Raw genomic sequence first — 18,613 nt, 5'->3', positions numbered from 1 at the left:
GAACAGACTAGGTCTGTACTGCTCCTACGTGGTGTACCAATACATCATGTAGATGTATATAATGAACAGACTAGGTCTGTACTGCTCCTACATGATTATGTGTTATTTATTTCTCCTTTATTTAACCAGGTCGGCCAGTTGAGAACAAGTTCTCATTTACAACTGCAACCTGGCCAAGATAAAACAAAGCAGTTCGACACATACAACACACAGAGTTACACATGGAGTAAAACAAACATACAGTCAATAATACAGTAGAAAAATAAGTCTATATCCAATGTGAGCAAGTGAGGTGAGATAAGGGAGGTAAAGGCAAAAAAAGGCCATGGTGGCGAAGTAAATACAATATAGCAAGTAAAACACTGGAATGGTAGATTTGCAGTGGAAGAATGTGCAAAGTAGAGATATAAATAATGGGGTGCAAAGGAGCTTAAATAAATAAATACACTAGGGAAAGAGGTAGTTGTTTGGGCTAAATTATAGTTGGGCTATGTACAGGTGCAGTAATATGTGAGCTGCTCTGACAGCTGGTGCTGAAAGCTAGTGAGGGAGATAAGTGTTTCCAGTTTCAGAGATTTTTGTAGCTCGTTCGTATTAATGCAGATATTATGGACATTTTATTTAAAACATGTAATTAAACTATAATTGTAGCTCCTTTAATTTAGACCCAAAATGTATTTGCTATAATGTGTGCTATTGCCCGGCTATTAAAAGGAACAGGCGACTATTTGAGACTCAGCCTCAGAAATGTTTGGTCACATGAAATCAAGTGGTCACTAGATGTCTACGGTGCCAAAGAGAATTATAGTTTGGGGTGTTGGGAGTGTTAAGTGTGTTGATATAACGGTAATAATGTCACATGGAATCAAGTGGTCACTAGATGTCTACGGTACCAAAGAGAATTATAGTTGGGTGTGTTGGGAGTGTCCAGTGTGTTGATATAACGGTAATAATGTCACTTGGAATCAAGTGGTCACTAGATGTCTACGGTACCAAAGAGAATTATAGTTGGGAGTGTTGGGAGTGTTAAGTGTGTTGATATAACGGTAATAATGTCACTTGGAATCAAGTGGTCACTAGATGTCTACGGCGCCAAAGAGAATTATAGTTGGGAGTGTTGGGAGTGTTAAGTGTGTTGATATAACGGTAAGGTCTGAATGCTTTCCGAATGCATTGCATATATAGGGGCAGTACTTAGTGACATCACTTCATGAAACAGGAGGTACAAATATATAACTTAGGTTCACAATATCAACATTCAATGTATCAAAATATATGACCAAGCTGGAAGTGGAAACGCCAGCACAGCCACAATCCTAGAGGTTCACCGATGATCAACCTCCTCCTTCACATCTGACTCCTGATGATCAACCTCCTCCTTCACATCTGACTCCTGATGATCAACCTCCTCCTTCACATCTGACTCCTGATGATCAACCTCCTCCTTCACATCTGACTCCTGATGATCAACCTCCTCCTTCACATCTGACTCCTGATGATCAACCTCCTCCTTCACATCTGACTCCTGATGATCAACCTCCTCCTTCACATCTGACTCCTGATGATCAACCTCCTCCTTCACATCTGACTCCAGTGATCAATCCAGAGCGTCTTCTTTTTTGGGCAATACCGATGGACGACATCATCGAATAGGACGCCATCACCACAACCGCCCACAAGTTAATTGTCATTCAGGTTATTAATGGGAAGAACATTAGCAATATGTCCTGTCTGGTAACTTGTCTCGTTCAAAGGATTAACATTGGCAGGTGCACAGGGAGAAACACCATTAAAAAAACTCAGTTGATCTTAAACTGCAGAAACACTTTTGGAAGTCTTTAACTGCATCAAAGTCTGTGGCCTGTGATGTTGGAACAAATGATAGTCCCTTATTATACAAGAGACAAAATTCACAAATTCTACAGCACAACGGCAGAGTCATGTCTTCAGTGTAAAACTAACAATGACTCAATAATCCTTCTGGGAATGTTATGATGTCATAAAGTTATGGGCGGAGTTAGAAAGTTGGCTGTCAGAAGTACAGTTATACAATGTAAAATTACTTTTATTCTGTCTGTCTGTATATTTCAAAACATGACATTTGAGGGTGCAGTGAGATACCCCAGAGTTGGACGATACTTTTCTCATCAATCACCCTTAAATATTATACTTAATTAATACCTGGAAATCAACCAATCCTCTGTTGTTAATTCAATAGAAAGGTAAAATGCTTTATTATCTAAAAGTTGAAAGTGACGGAGAGAAAAAAAATGGCGCTGATGCGGGCGCTTGAGATGGGGGTGTGTTCTAGTGGGTCTGGGCAGGTGTGATGTAGTTAATGGAGATGGAGGTGTGTTCAAGTGGGTCTGGGCAGGTGTGATGTAGTTAATGGAGATGGGGGTGTGTTCTAGTGGGTCTGGGCAGGTGTGATGTAGTTAATGGAGATGGAGGTGTGTTCTAGTGAGTCTGGGCAGGTGTGATGTAGTTAATGGAGATGGAGGTGTGTTCTAGTGGGTCTGGGCAGGTGTGATGTAGTTAATGGAGATGGAGGTGTGTTCTAGTGGGTCTGGGCAGGTGTGATGTAGTTAATGGAGATGGAGGTGTGTTCTAGTGGGTCTGGGCAGGTGTGATGTAGTTAATGGAGATGGAGGTGTGTTCTAGTGAGTCTGGGCAGGTGTGATGTAGTTAATGTTTGTATGATGTTGTAATTTGTATGTGTATGTTTATAAAATATCAAATGAAATATATGTTTTAAGTCCCAATGCAAAGTTACACCTTATTACATTTAACCAATCAGAATTCAAAAGAATGCCAAAGTCAGGTGTGAAGTAATATGGAGGACCAGCCTATTCCCTATGATAAAAACTACAACAGAAATAACTTCAAATGTAGAACTTCATATTAAACCAATCGTTTGAACTCATGATTTCATGAAAATCCCCCAAATCCACAATATAAAGATTACAAGATTATTATTGTCAGTCAGCTAGCGCGCTAGCAGTAAGCCAAGGTTGTAAAAGTTACAAAACTCCCATAGTCGACTTCACAGAGAACATGCTGAAATGTAGTGATGGGGAAACAAAGCTTCCTGAAGCATTGATGCTTTACAGCCAATTGTGTCAAAAAATAGGTTCATTACTCAAGGCTTTGAGCGACACAGAATTTAGAACAGCCACATTTATTATAGATGAAGTCACACGCCGTAGCAGCGTAGCCATTATGTCATATATTAAACCTTCATGTCTTCTTCTAAACCACTGGCCTTGATCGAGAGCATCAAATCCATGCTGCATTGTGGGTAAATTGACTGGCTGACTGATTTATAAATAATAATGAGTAGTTATTTATGATGTATGGTGATTTGCAGTGTCAAACCAAACCAATCAACACACTGCTTTCAATTATTGTTTAGTGATTTGGACGCATGAAAACGTAACAAAAAAAACATAAAGGAGCAAGCAGGTTGATTTCTGCATGCAGACCCTGGTATATCACCAGACTACATACAAACCTAACTGCATACATAGTCCCTGGTATATCACCAGACTGCATACAAACCTAACTACATCCCCAGTCCCTGGTATATCACCAGACTACATACAAACCTAACTGCATACATAGTCCCTGGTATATCACCAGACTGTACAAACCTAACTACATCCCCAGTCCCTGGTATATCACCAGACTGCAATACAAACCTAACTGCATCCCCAGTCCCTGGTATATCACCAGACTACATACAAACCTAACTGCATCCCCAGTCCTTGGTATATCACCAGACTGCATACAAACCTAACTGCATGCATAGTCCCTGGTATATCACCAGACTGCATACAAACCTAACTGCATGCATAGTCCCTGGTATATCACCAGACTGTACAAACCTAACTACATGCATAGTCCCTGGTATATCACCAGACTGTACAAACCTAACTGCATCCCCAGCCCCTGGTATATCACCAGACTGTACAAACCTAACTACATCCCCAGTCCCTGGTATATCACCAGACTGTACAGACCTAACTACATCACCAGTCCCTGGTATATCACCAGACTGTACAGACCTAACTACATCCCCAGTCCCTGGTATATCACCAGACTGTACAGACCTAACTACATCCCCAGTCCCTGGTATATCACCAGACTGTACAGACCTAACTACATCCCCAGTCCCTGGTATATCACCAGACTGCATACAAACCTAACTACATCCCCAGTCCCTGGTATATCACCAGACTGCATACAAACCTAACTACATCCCCAGTCCCTGGTATATCACCAGACTGCATACAAACCTAACTACATCCCCAGTATATCACCAGACTGCATACACACCTAACTGCATCTAAAATAACTAAAATATGACTGCAGATCAGAAGAGCAGAGACACACAGAATGATGGCAGGGAAAATCCCCAACATCCAAAATAGATAGATTCCATGATGGTGAAACAAAGCTTCCTGAAGCATTGACGCTTTACAACCAATAGTCTCAAAAATAGGTTCATCACTCAAGGCTTTGAGCAACACAGAATTTAGAAAAGACAAATTATTATAGATGACGTCCCACACCGTAGCAGCATAGCCTTTATGTCATTATTATAGATGACATTCCACACCGTAGCACGTAGCAGCATAGCCTTTATGTCATTATTATAGATGGCATCCCACACCGTAGCAGCATAGCCTTTATGTCATTATTATAGATGACGTCCCACACCGTAGCAGCATAGCCTTTATGTCATTATTATAGATGGCATCCCACACCGTAGCAGCATAGCCTTTATGTCATTATTATAGATGACGTCCCACACCGTAGCAGCATAGCCTTTATGTCATTATTATAGATGACATCCCACACTGTAGCAGCATAGCCTTTATGTCATTATTATAGATTACATCCCACACCGTAGCAGCATAGCCTTTATGTCATTATTATAGATGACATCCCACACTGTAGCAGCATAGCCTTTATGTCATTATTATAGATGACGTCCCACACCTTAGCAGCATAGCCTTTATGTCATTATTATAGATGACATCCCACACCGTAGCAGCATAGCCTTTATGTCATTATTATAGATGACGTCCCACACCGTAGCAGCATAGCCTTTATGTCATTATTATAGATGACGTCCCACACCGTAGCAGCATAGCCTTTATGTCATTATTATAGATGACGTCCCACACCGTAGCAGCATAGCCTTTATGTCATTATTATAGATGACGTCCCACACTGTAGCAGCATAGCCTTTATGTCATTATTATAGATGACGTCCCACACCGTAGCAGCATAGCCTTTATGTCATTATTATAGATGACGTCCCACACCGTAGCAGCATAGCCTTTATGTCATTATTATAGATGACGTCCCACACCGTAGCAGCATAGCCTTTATGTCATTATTATAGATGACATCCCACACTGTAGCAGCATAGCCTTTATGTCATTATTATAGATTACATCCCACACCGTAGCAGCATAGCCTTTATGTCATTATTATAGATGACATCCCACACTGTAGCAGCATAGCCTTTATGTCATTATTATAGATGACATCCCACACTGTAGCAGCATAGCCTTTATGTCATTATTATAGATGACATCCCACACTGTAGCAGCATAGCCTTTATGTCATTATTATAGATTACATCCCACACCGTAGCAGCATAGCCTTTATGTCATTATTATAGATGACATCCCACACTGTAGCAGCATAGCCTTTATGTCATTATTATAGATGACGTCCCACACCGTAGCAGCATAGCCTTTATGTCATTATTATAGATGACCTCCCACACCGTAGCACGTAGCAGCATAGCCTTAATGTCATTTACTAAACCACTGGCCGTGTTTGAGAGCATCAAAACCATGATGCATTGTGGGTAAATGGTGACTGGCTGACTGAGTTATAAATAATAATGTGTAGCTTTTTATGTTGTAAGGTGATTTGTAGATCAGTCAGTCGCCTGCAGTGTCGAACAAGCCCAATACCAAACCAATCAGGTGGTTGTTCGATGAAATGAATCTCCAGACGTCATTGATGACGTGCTGCTGATAAAGTGATACAGGCATCAACACAAAAAAAGTTTACTGCTTTCAATGCAATGATTCAATTCAATTCAATGGTACCTCCGGTATCAAACATAACATCCATATTGAAAAGTTGACAAAACAAAAAGGAACAAGCAGGTTGATTTCCTCTGTCATTTTGAGCCCACGGCAAGAAGTCACCAGAGCCCACCGTGCTAACGGGTTCCCACTAGACAACACAACCACACAGTTAATGAAAAGCATGAGGTGAAGCTTGAGCTAGATATCAACCTATCGAGCTAGTGTGACCTTCCTGGTCTCTCAAGTCAGTGAGTCAACACAGGAAGGAGCAATGGATGGATAGTTCATTTATTTCCAAAGCTGCAATGATGGGACACACACAGTATGGATGAATGATCAGTAGTGACGGGATATAAATAGCACTCCCACAGCAATTCTACATTAATCTGCCCTATAATATACTAACAAAAAAACAATTGAAATGTCTATCAAAGTTATTGTGATCGTATAGTGGATTTAACCATTCCTAATAATCCCTAATTTACTATAATAAATTAATCAAATGTTTACATGTGTCTCATATTCACTCCATCAGAATAAACTGTCATCTATTTTACTATCAAAATATATTAAATTAACCTGGAAAATGACTAAATGTCTCCCTCTGGTGGTGAAGAAGTATAATACACCTAAACTAACAAAACCGGGCTAATAAACTGGCTGGTGTTCATGAGTTTATAAAACATGTACTTTATACATATGTCATAAATTACCTGCATTGATGAGACACACAGTGTGGATGAACGATCAGTAGTCGACAGGGTAAAAATAGCACTCCTAAAGAAGATGCATTTTCCAGTTAGATACCAACTTGAAAGAGGGAACTTTAGCATAAAACCCACATGGAAAACTGAGATTTGGCAAATAACATATAAAGAGAGGCTTGTTTAACGCCAAACCAACAACAATAGTTACTAAAACATAAATTGCTAATGTATGATTTAAAAGGTGGATTTTATGATGTAATGTCAACTTTATATATTTCTATCCCGGGACTATTCAATTTTGAACTCACCCACAGCAATTCTCCATAAATCTTCTGTGGATTACCCGGAATCCCGAAATAAATTAATACATATGTGATAATTCAAAAACATAACTGGTTGTGCTTATAGGGAACCAGATCGTGAACACAACTAAGTTACTAAGTCTTTAACCACACTGTATTGTTACACTGGTGAGTAAAAACTCATGATTCCTACACTAACTTTTTGTCTGAAAATTATAATATATATTTTTACGTCACACTAGCGTCATTGTCTTAAAGTTGCACATCTCCATCGCAGTCAGAGGTTCAGACTGAGCGTTACCCACTCGTCAGCTGATGGCGGTGTGCGATTTTAAGGCAATGCTGTTAGTGTGACGTATAATCTAGTGGACGGAATGCAATGCTGTTAGTGTGACGTATAATCTAGTGGACGGAACGCTTCTTTCAGCAGCAGCAACAGTTAGTCCCCCACCTCGGTAGCTTGCTAGCCAAAATAGCCGAACCAATAAAGCTCTTTAGACGCTTTAGTGTATATTAGCCACTGTATTTTAAACCCTTGTCTGTCGTCTAGTTAGTTAGTTATCCTATTTCATTTCATATTTACGGTGTTGTTATTATTCAGCTGGCGGGCTGGTTAAGTTAGCATTAGCCTAGCTAGCTAACATCTCCGACCATGAGTTCACTAAATTACTCTCTTCCTGCTGAAGAAGAGACGGTCTGCTGGACGGAGAAAGAAGCTCTCATCAAAGAGGAGGAGGAAGAGAAGGATGTTACAATACAAAAACAAGTAGAGGGTGAGGCTGTTACAGGGAAAGAAGAAGAGAAAGACGTTACAGTGAAGGAAGAGGCGTTCAGAGTGAAAGAGGAGGAGGGTGTTACAGTAAAAGATGAGGAGGATTCAGTTTTTGAAGTGAAAGCGGAGGATGGGGAGTTTACGGTCTCATCGGAAGAAGATGAGGAGGAAACTGGATATCTGGGCCCGATTTCCCAAACGCAATTTAAGGCATCCAGTGGTTCTAAAGATGAACTTAGCCTCCCGGGTGGCGCAGTGGTCTAGGGCACTGCATCGCAGTGCTAGCTGCGCCACCAGAGTCTCTGGGTTCGCACCCAGGCTCTGCCGCAGCCGCCCGCAACCGGGAGGTCCGTGGGGCGACGCACAATTGGCATAGCGTCGTCCGGGTTAGGGAGGGTTTGGCCGGTAGGGATATCCTTGTCTCAGTATGTAAAATGTAATGAAATGTAAAAAAATGTAATAAAATGTATGCACTCTACTGTAAGTCGCTCTGGATAAGAGCGTCTGCTAAATGACTAAAATGTAAATGTAATAAGATGGTTTTGAGAAACCGGGCCGTGATTACCACTGGTAAGTACTGTCTTAAAAACAGAGGTACAAACTCTGCAGTTGTTGAACTGATGTTTGGTGTTAAAGGGGAAATCTGCAATTACCACATCCATATTTTGACTTTAAAATTATTTATTTTATAGTCATTGATTCTTGAAGAATATAACACATGCCTCATGAGCTTAGTTCAACTGTTGTACCACATCAGAACCCAAAATAAGCTTTTTTTACTCCAATGTCTAGAAACAATGTAAATCAACACTGTATAGCCTCAACATGGTTAAAACTATAATGTTGATATCATGGATGGTCAGTCCTTGCATCCATAGGTCTGTCTATGAATTTGAGAGTAGTTACATTTCTCCAGGCCCATCATCATCTTATTACCAAAACAGTTGTGGAATGAGAGCCTTGTTATTGTTTCAACTGCAGGTTGGTTGATTGATGTGTGGCTTTTTAAAGGGACAACCTAGTATTTAAACAGCAACAAAATGGCTCCCCAGAGACTTGGTTTGGTAAACAGTTGAGGGATGGGGGAAGGAGAAATGTAACCACTCTCAAATTCATAGAGAAAGATATTGTAGCAACCCTAACTCAACACCTAGCGAACTCGTCAAGAAGTTCAGACATCTTGGTGTAACAGTTATAAGGTGTTGGCTTGACAGTCACTGGACCCAGGTTTGAGTTCAGCTCAGGGCTTCCCCACGAATTCACTACACCATGAATACAAGGACTGGCCATGCATGATGTCATAATGATAGTTTAACCAGGTTTCTAGGATATATAGTATATTCTAGAATTCATCCATGATGTCATAATGATAGTTTAACCAGGTTTCTAGGCTATATAGTATATTCTAGAATTCCTCCATGATGTCATAATGATAGTTTAACCAGGTTTCTAGGATATATAGTATATTCTAGAATTCATCCATGATGTCATAGTGATAGTTTAACCAGGTTTCTAGGATATATAGTATATTCTAGAATTCATCCATGATGTCATAATGATAGTTTAACCAGGTTTCTAGGCTCTATAGTATATTCTAGAATTCATCCATGATGTCATAGTGATAGTTTAACCAGGTTTCTAGGCTATATAGTATATTCTAGAATTGCCAGTGAAGATTTCCTGTGGAGGCCTATTATTAGAGCTGTTGATAAGTCATTGTATAATATTCAGCCATTTTTTTTTCATGCCTTTACATTAAAGGCAAGACATACCTAGATGCAATTACATTCATGAATTGGTTTGAAACCTTTGTTTTAAACCCTTCTCAAAGTTGGTGCCTTGACGGATTTGTAAAAAATGGTTTATCATGAAACACTTTTTTAAATATATTTAAATGTAACCTTTATTTAACTAGGCAAGTCAGGTAAGAACAAATTCTTATTTACAATGACTGCCTACACCGGACGATGCTGGGCCAATTGTGTGCCGCCCTATGGGACTCCCAATCAAAGCCGGTTGTGATACAGTCTGGATTTGATCCAGGGTGTCTGTAGTGGCGCCTCAAGCACTGAGATGCAGTGTCCGCTGCGCCACTCGGGAGCCCCAAAATCATGTTCTAGTGCTGTCCCCAACTAAAATACATCTTGGTCAACCAAGAGTCATCTGTTCTTTCTACCAATCGCCCCATGTGTTTTTATAAAATCAAATATACATACTGAATTTGTCTGATGCTTTAAGCATTCTGATCAAATAATTAAGACACACAAATGACTCAAAGTCATAACCAGAGGGAGCCGGTCGTCAACATAACCTGACCAGAGGGAGCCGGTCGTCAACATAACTTGACCAGAGGGAGCCGGTCGTCAACATAACCCGACCAGAGGGAGCCGGTCGTCAACATAACCCGACCAGAGGGAGCCGGTCGTCAACATAACTTGACCAGAGGGAGCCGGTCGTCAACATAACCCGACCAGAGGGAGCCGGTCGTCAACATAACCCGACCAGAGGGAGCCGGTCGTCAACACAACCCGACCAGAGGGAGCCGCTCGTCAACACAACCCGACCAGAGGGAGCCGCTCGTCAACACAACCCGACCAGAGGGAGCCGCTCGTCAACACAACCCGACCAGAGGGAGCCGCTCGTCAACACAACCCGACCAGAGGGAGCCGCTCGTCAACACAACCCGACCAGAGGGAGCCGCTCGTCAGCATAACCCGACCAGAGGGAGTCCCCCCTCCGTTGCTGGACTTCGTAAATTCTGCCGTTTTGCTCCTGAAGTTTTCAGTAATAGACTAATAGACTACAGATAGATAGACTAATAGACTAGTATTTGACTACACCATCAGTCTGCAACCTTTTCCAGTTGGAGTGCCAATTTATCTGACCGTTTCTGCAAATCTGTGTGCCAGTTATGATTTTCATATGCACATTTTCGTGGAACAGTTTCATTTAAATTATAATAGTATCTTAAAATCTTTGTCTGTGATTAATCTACATTCTAAATGAAAATTATACAAATCTAAAAGTAACTTTTATTGCCATTGCCAACTATGTAAAGATAGCCTATATAAAGCCAACAAATAAAAACATGGCATTCTGCAGGTAGAAAATATCCTGATAAAAATAAATATCCTAGAAATCACATTGGCTGCACATGGCCTGTCTACGACAAACTTGAAACATTGTATCAACTATCAACTGGGTCAGGAAACTCGGATAGCAAGCTTGCAACATTGTATGAAATATTCTAGGCCCTCAGTTTCCTGCTACAGTGAGTTCTTGACGTAATCAGGTATTTTATGACATTTCCACTGGATCAGAGCATTACATTTTTCCCTTTTCTGCTGAGTGGTTATCGGAAGGGCAAGAGCTGTAAATATTTTACGAAAATACTTTGAGGAACTATTGTAATTTGCAATTGATTTTGATTAGACTTTGTTTACTTGCTGTTTGGAGGTGAAGAAAAAGTTACTTTGAGAAGCTCCACAACTCATTAGTGGTGGTGCATTAAGACAATCAGAAATACTATCAGACATCCCCAAATGGGCACATTTATAGGCCTACATTTGTGTGCAGGCCAGGTAGACTAGTCCTACTTCTATGTGTAATCAGGTGTACGTCCTTACTCAACATTGACAGGAGTGTTTCAAACAAAAGACAATTAATAAATTGACCAAACTGACGCATCTTGCGGGGTCAGGTCTGGGTGATCTGCCAGGGGCCGTTTCATTTAGTATCCGTTTGGGTCGGCTGGGGAATTATTGTATTTCCCCATAGTATGTTGTTCCGAAGTTGACCAACTGAAAGGGAGTGTAACTTTGATTATAATTACTCTTCCCATAAAACTTCTTAAGGACTGGGGGTGCTGTTTACACTTTTGGGGAAAATCGTATCCAATTTAAACGGCCTCGTACTCAATTCTTGCTCGTACAATATGCATATTATTATTAATATTGGATAGAAAACACTCTCTAGTTTCTAAAACAGTTCTAATTATTTCTCTAAGTGAAACAGAACTCTTTTTACAGCCCATTTCCTATCCGGAAGTGAGATTTCCAATAGCGAGGTCTCTCTTCAAGAGCTTGTCTATAAAAGGGCATGTCATTTATGACAGTAGAAACACGTCATACACCTTCCCCTGGGTGTCATGCGGAAGTGAGAGCAGAAATGACTTGATTATCTCGTTCTGGGATTGAATACAACCTCTTGGAGTGAGAGGTCCGCCATTATTTGTTTTTGGAAGGCGCGAAGTTGGACCTGGAATCGCCTCCTGGAAAACCGTCGTTATAGGTGAATATAATCTCCGGCTTCGATATTATTTGATACATGTCACAATATCATCCTAAAGTATGTTTTTTCAATATAGTTTAATTATATTATTGAAATTTATTCGGGACTTTAGACGTGATGCGTTGGAGGAATTTGTTCAAGAAGGAGAGGTTAGCGCCGCACGGCCAGTGTGCTTGCTAATTCAAGAGGGAAATAGTTCGTTCTGGATCCAAACAAAGACGCTTCTGAACAAAGGACCCCTTTACAACATTCTGATGGAAGATCAACAAAGATAATGACCCAATTTGGGATGCTATTTCATATATCTGTCGAACTGTGCTATCGCTACCGTTTGCATTGAATCAATGCTGTTGTGTGATAGCTATTGTAGTAAGCTAATATAACGATATATTGTGTTTTCGCTGTAAAGCACTTCAAAAATCGGAAATATTGGCTTTATTCACAAGATCTTTGTCTTTCATTTGCTATCCACCATATATTTCTCTGAAATGTTTTATGAGTAATTAGGTAGTTGACGTTGGTGTCTGTATTTACTCTGGCTACTCCCGTGCTATTTCTGACTGTAGCTATGATGGTAGCAGTAATGTAAAACTGATTTATAGCTCAAATATGCACATTTTTTGAACAAAACATAGATTTATTGTGTAACATGTTATAGGACTGTCATCTGAGGGAGTTGTTTCTAGGTTAGTTAGGTTGGTTCTAGTTTAGTCAGGTTGGCTTTGTGCATGCTACCTGCTGTGAAAAAGGGTGCTGTGAAAAATGTCTGTCCTCTTTTGTATTTGGTGGTGAGCTAACATAAATACGCGTGGTGTTTTTGCTGTAATACATTTTAAAAATCGGACATGTTGGCTGGATTCACAATATGTTTATCTTTCAAATGCTGTATTGGACTTGTTAATGTGTGAAAGTTAAATATTTCTAAAAAATATTTTTTTGAATTTCGCGCTCTGCCTTTTCAGTGGAATGTGGGAGGAGTTCCGCTAGCGGAACGCCAGTCCTAAACAGGTTTTAAGGAGGGAATCGAGGTTCAACACCTGTTTGTCCCCGCCCTTTCCTGGGTTGGTGAAGAGCGGCATTACATTTTAAGGAATAAATCCAAGCCTCACTCTCATCACCTGTGGACGGTGGTGCTTCCAGCGAGGCGTGGATTTAATAGTATGTTGTACCTAGTTTCCCTCCTTCAGGGAACAGTAGTTATAGTCATAACGTTACACTTGTCATATGATGAACTTCAACTTAAATACTGGATCTTGCTGTCGGACAGTTTTTTTGTATTCTGAAATGCAACAGTTTTCATGGGCACAGAAATACTAAATCATTTCAGAGTTTGCTAAATCCAATGGTTTTAACTGAGTCATCTTGTAATCCAAGATGGTGTAGCATTAAGACCTGTTTGTTGTAAATGGTATGTATTTTTCGTCTTTTTTTGTATATATTGCAATATATTTAAATCTTTTTCCATTTTTAAATTAAATATACCTTCCGGCAACCCGCCTCACCCAATGTGATACGGATCAGCATTTTATTTTTTTTAGACCTTATAGCTAGAACCTCCATCAGAAGCTAGCCATCAGAAGCTAACCAGCTAATTAGCTACTAGCTATTTAGTCATTGTTAGCCACTGCTAGCGGCCTTTACCTTTTTAGATCAGACACCAGCCGCTTTTAGCCTGGATAACACCTGCCAGTCTGCACAGCGCGATATCAACCCTGAGCATATCGGACTGTTTTTCTCCACTACATCACCGTATTCCTGCCGTAAGCTCTGGACCTTTACACCAGATAATCGCAGCTGGCTAGCTGCTACCGAGTGGCCCAGCCCCGAAGCTAGCCTTGAGCCAGGCCCATCTCCTGGTCTGCAAAGTGGACCCTATGATCACTCGGCTACACAGCTGATGCCTCCCAGACTCTTCACTAAGACGACTAGAAGCCTCTACATCACCGGATTCCTGCCGTAAGTTCTGGACCTTTGCACCGGATTGGCTACAGTGGCTGACACCCTTGTCCCGAAGCTAGCAGCAGTTAGCCTCGAGCCAGGTGCATCCTCCGGCTAGCAAACAAAATTACTCCAGCTACAATACCTCTTTTGCCAGTTGGCCTGGACCCTTTGTCGACACGGAGCACCGCCGATCGATCACGACTGGTCTGCCGACGCAATTCCGTCCGATGTGCCCTCAACCGGCCTTTGACAGACGTCGGTGACGCCCTTGTCCCGAAGCTAGCACCAGTTAGCCTCGAGCCAGGGCCGGCTCCCGGCTAGCATAGTAATGACTACCTAGCGGCTTCCCTGGTTCATATATTGCTGTTCACTGGACCCTATGATCACTTGGCTACATAGCTGATGCCTGCTGGACTGTTCATTAATCACGGTACTCCATTTTGTTTATTTTGTTTCTGTTGGCCCCAGCCTCGAACTCAGGCCCTGTGTGTAGTTAACTGACCCTCTCAGCCCATTCATCGCCATTTTACGTGTTTTTGTTGTCTTAGCTGATTAACTGTTGTCTTACCCGTTGTTGTCTTAGCTAGCTTTCCCAATCAACACCTGTGATTGCTTTATGCCTCGCTTTATGTCTCTCTAATGTCAATATGCCTTGTATACTGTTGTTTAGGGTAGTTATCATTGTTTTGTTTTACTGCGGAGCCCCTAGTCCCACTCAACATGCCTCAGAGAACTCTTTTGTCCCACCTCCCACACATGGGTGACCTCACCTAGCATAACTGGTGCCTCCAGAGATGCAACCTCTTATCGTCACTCAGTGCCTAGGTTTACCTCTACTGTACCCACACTCTACCATACCCCTGTCTGTACATTATGCCTTGAATCTATCCTACCACACCCAGAAATCTGCTCCTTTTATTCTCTGTTCCCAAAGCACTAGACGACCAGTACTGATAGCCTTTAGCCGTACCCTCATCCTACTCCTCTGTTCCTCGGGTGATGTAGAGGTTAACCCAGGCCCTGTGTGTCCCCAGGCGCTCTCATCTGTTGACCTCTGTAACCATAAAAGCCTAGGTTTCATGCATGTTAACATCAGAAGCCTCCTCCCTAAGTTTGTTTTACTCACTGCTTTAGCACACTCCAACCTTGATGTCCTTGCCGTGTCTGAATCCTGGCTTTGGAAGGCCACCAAAAATTCAGAAATTTCCAGCCCCATCTACAACATTTTCCGTCAAGATAGAACTGCCAAAGGGGGAGGAGTTGCAATCTACTGCAGAGATGGCCTGCAAAGTTGTATCATGCTTTCCAGGTCTAAACCCAAACAGTTTGAGCTTCTAATTTTAAAAACGAATCTCTCCATAAATAAGTCTCTCACTGTTATAGACACCCCTCAGTTCCCAGCTGTGCTCTCGACACCATGTGTGAATTGATTGGCCCCATCTATCTTCAGTTTGTTCTGTTAGGTGACCTAAACTGGGATATGCTTAACCTCTCTAGGAGGTGTGGGACGCTACCGTCCCACCTGGCCAACATCCAGTGAAATTGCAGAGCGCCAAATTCAAAAACAGAAATACTCATTATAAAAATTCATAAAACATACAAGTGTTATACATCAGTTTAAAGATTAACAGTTACCAGCCAAGTAGAGGAGTTACACAAGTCAGAAATAGCGATAAAACTAATCACTTACCTTTGATGATATTCATATCGTTCCACTCACAAGACTCCCATTTACTCAATAAATGTTTGTTTTGTTCGATAAAGTCTCTCTTTATATCCAAAAACCTCAGTTTTGTTCAGTAATCCACAGGCTCAAAGGCAATCACAACATCCAGACGAAAAATCCGAATAGTATCAGTAAAGTTTGTAGAAACATGTCAAACGATGTTTATAATCAATCCTCAGGTTGTTTTTAGCCTAAATAATAGATAACATTTCAAAGGTAAACAAGAACGGCGCATTCTGGGACACTGAATGGTTCACTCATTCAGAGTGGTCTTACTCTCTCAATTTTCAGAATACAAGCCTGAAACAATTTTTAAAGACCGTTGACATCTAGTGGAAGCCATAGGAAGTGCAATTTGAGTCCTAAGTCAATGGAATCTGTATAGGCAGTCAATGGAAAACTACAAAAATATAAAAATCCCACTTCCTGGATGGATGTTTCTCAGGTTTTCGCCTGTCATATCAGTTCTGTTATACTCACAGACATTATTTTAACAGTTTTGAAAACTTTAGAGTGTTTTCTGTCCAAATCTACCAAGTTTACTTTGGGCACGCTTTTCATCCATAGGTGAAAATAGTGCCCCCTACCCTAGTGAGGTTAACACCCCCGCCGTCCTACAATCCAAGCTAGATGCCCTCAATCTCACACAAATGATCAAGGAACCCACCAGGTACAACCCTAAATCCGTTAACATGGGCACCCTCATAGATATTATCCTGACCAACTTGCCCTCCAAATACACCTCTGCTGTTTTCAATCAGGATCTCAGCGATCATTGCCTGCATCCGTTATGGGTCCGCGGTCAAACGACCAGCCCTCATCACTGTCAAACGCTCCCTAAAACACTTGTGCAAGCATTTCTAATCGACCTGGCCCGGGTATCCTGGAAGGATATTGACCTCATCCTGTCAGTAGGGGATGCCTGGTTGTTTTTTAATTGTAATTCCCTCACCACCTTAAATAAGCATGCCCCTTAAAAATGTAGAACTAAGAACAGATATAGCCCTTGGTTCACTCCAGACCTGACTGCCCTCGACCAGCACAAAAACATCCTGTGGCGTACTGCACTAACATCGAATAGTCCCCGCGATATGCAACTTTTCAGAGAAGTCAGGAACCAATACACACAGTCAGTTAGGAAAGCAAAGGCTAGCTTTTTCAAACAGAAATTTGCATCCTGTAGCTCTAACTCCAAAAAGTTTTGGGACACTGTAAAGTCCATGGAGAACAAGATTCCTAAAGATTGGAAAGCTGCCACGGTCATCCCCCTCTTCAAAGGGGGTGACACTCTAGACCCAAACTATTACAGACCTATATCCATCCTGCCCTGCCGTTCTAAAGTCTTTGAAAGTCAAGTTAACAAACAGATCACTGACCATTTTGAATCCCACCGTACCTTCTCCGCTGTGCAATCCAGTTTCCGAGCTGGTCACGGGTGCACCTCAGCCACGCTCAAGGTACTAAACGATATCATAACCGCCATTGATAAAAGGCAGTACTGTGCAGCCGTCTTCATCGACCTGGCCAAGGCTTTCGACTCTGTCAATCACCGTATTCTTATCGGCAGACTCAATAGCCTTGGTTTCTAAAATGACCGACTCGCCTGGTTTACCAACTACGTCTCAGACAGAGTTCAGCGTGTCAAATCGGAGGACCTGTTGTCTGTACCTCTGGCAGTCTCTATGGGGGTACCACAGGGTTCAATTCTCGGACCGACTCCTTTCTCTGTAAATACCAACGATATTGCTCTTGCTGCGGGTGATTCCTTGATCCACCTCTACGCAGACGACACCATTCTGTATACATCTGGCCCTTCTTTGGACACTGTGTTAACAAACCTCCAAACGTGCTTCAATGCCATACAACACTCCATCCGTGGCCTCCAACTGCTCTTAAACGCTAGTAAAACTAAATGTATGCTCTTCAACCTATCGCTGCCTCCCCCCGTCCAGCATCACTACGATTCTGACTTAGAATATGTGGACAACTATAAATACCTATGTGTCTGGCTAGACTGTAAACTCTCCTTCCAGACTCACATTAAGCATCTCCAATACAAAATTAAATCTAGAATCGGCTTCCTATTTTGCAACAAAGCGTCCTTCACTCACGCTGCCAAACATACCCTCGTAAAACTGACTATTCTACCGATCCTTGACTTCGGTGATGTCATTTTCAAAATAGCCTCCAACACTCTACTCAGCAAACTGGATGCAGTCTATCACAGTGCCATTTGTTTTGTCACCAAACCCCATATACCACCCACCACTGCGACCTGTATGCTCTCGTCGGCTGGCCCTCACTACATATTCGTCGCCAAACCCACTGGCTCCAGGTCATCTATAAGTCTTTGCTAGGCCGCCTTAACTCAGCTCACTGGTCACCATAGCAACACCCACCCATAGTGCGCGCTCCAGGACGTTTATCTCACTGGTCATCCCCAAAGCCAACATCTACTTTGGCCGCCCTTCCTTACAGTTCTCTGCTGCCAATAACTGGAACGAATTGCAAAAATCGCTGAAGTAGGAGACATATGGGCAGCTGTACACAGCCCATCTGTAAATAGCCCATCTAACTACCTACCTCATCCCCATGTTTTTATTTACTTTTTTTGCTCTTTTGCACACCAGTAATTCTACTTGCACATCATCATCTGCACATCTATCACTCCAGTGTTAATTTGCTAAATTGTAATTACTTTGCTACTATGGCCTATTTATTGCCTTACCTCCTTACTCCATTTGCGCACACTGTATATAGAT

General features: G+C 41.7%; 1 protein-coding gene and 1 pseudogene across 1 annotated transcript in view; one reads left to right on the top strand and one right to left on the bottom strand.

Moving 5' to 3' along the window:
- LOC129839882 (zinc finger protein ZFP2-like) overlaps nt 1-18,613 on the bottom strand; it is a 274,220-nt gene that overhangs the window by 231,019 nt on the left and 24,588 nt on the right. The window lies entirely within an intron of this gene.
- The window catches only part of LOC129839761 (zinc finger protein 883-like), a 51,518-nt pseudogene that overhangs the window by 29,290 nt on the left and 3,615 nt on the right, over nt 1-18,613 (top strand).

This window comes from Salvelinus fontinalis, chromosome 40 (genome assembly GCF_029448725.1).
Source record: "Salvelinus fontinalis isolate EN_2023a chromosome 40, ASM2944872v1, whole genome shotgun sequence".
NCBI classification, from domain to species: domain Eukaryota; kingdom Metazoa; phylum Chordata; class Actinopteri; order Salmoniformes; family Salmonidae; genus Salvelinus; species Salvelinus fontinalis.
This window is presented reverse-complemented; position numbering and strand designations above follow the sequence as displayed.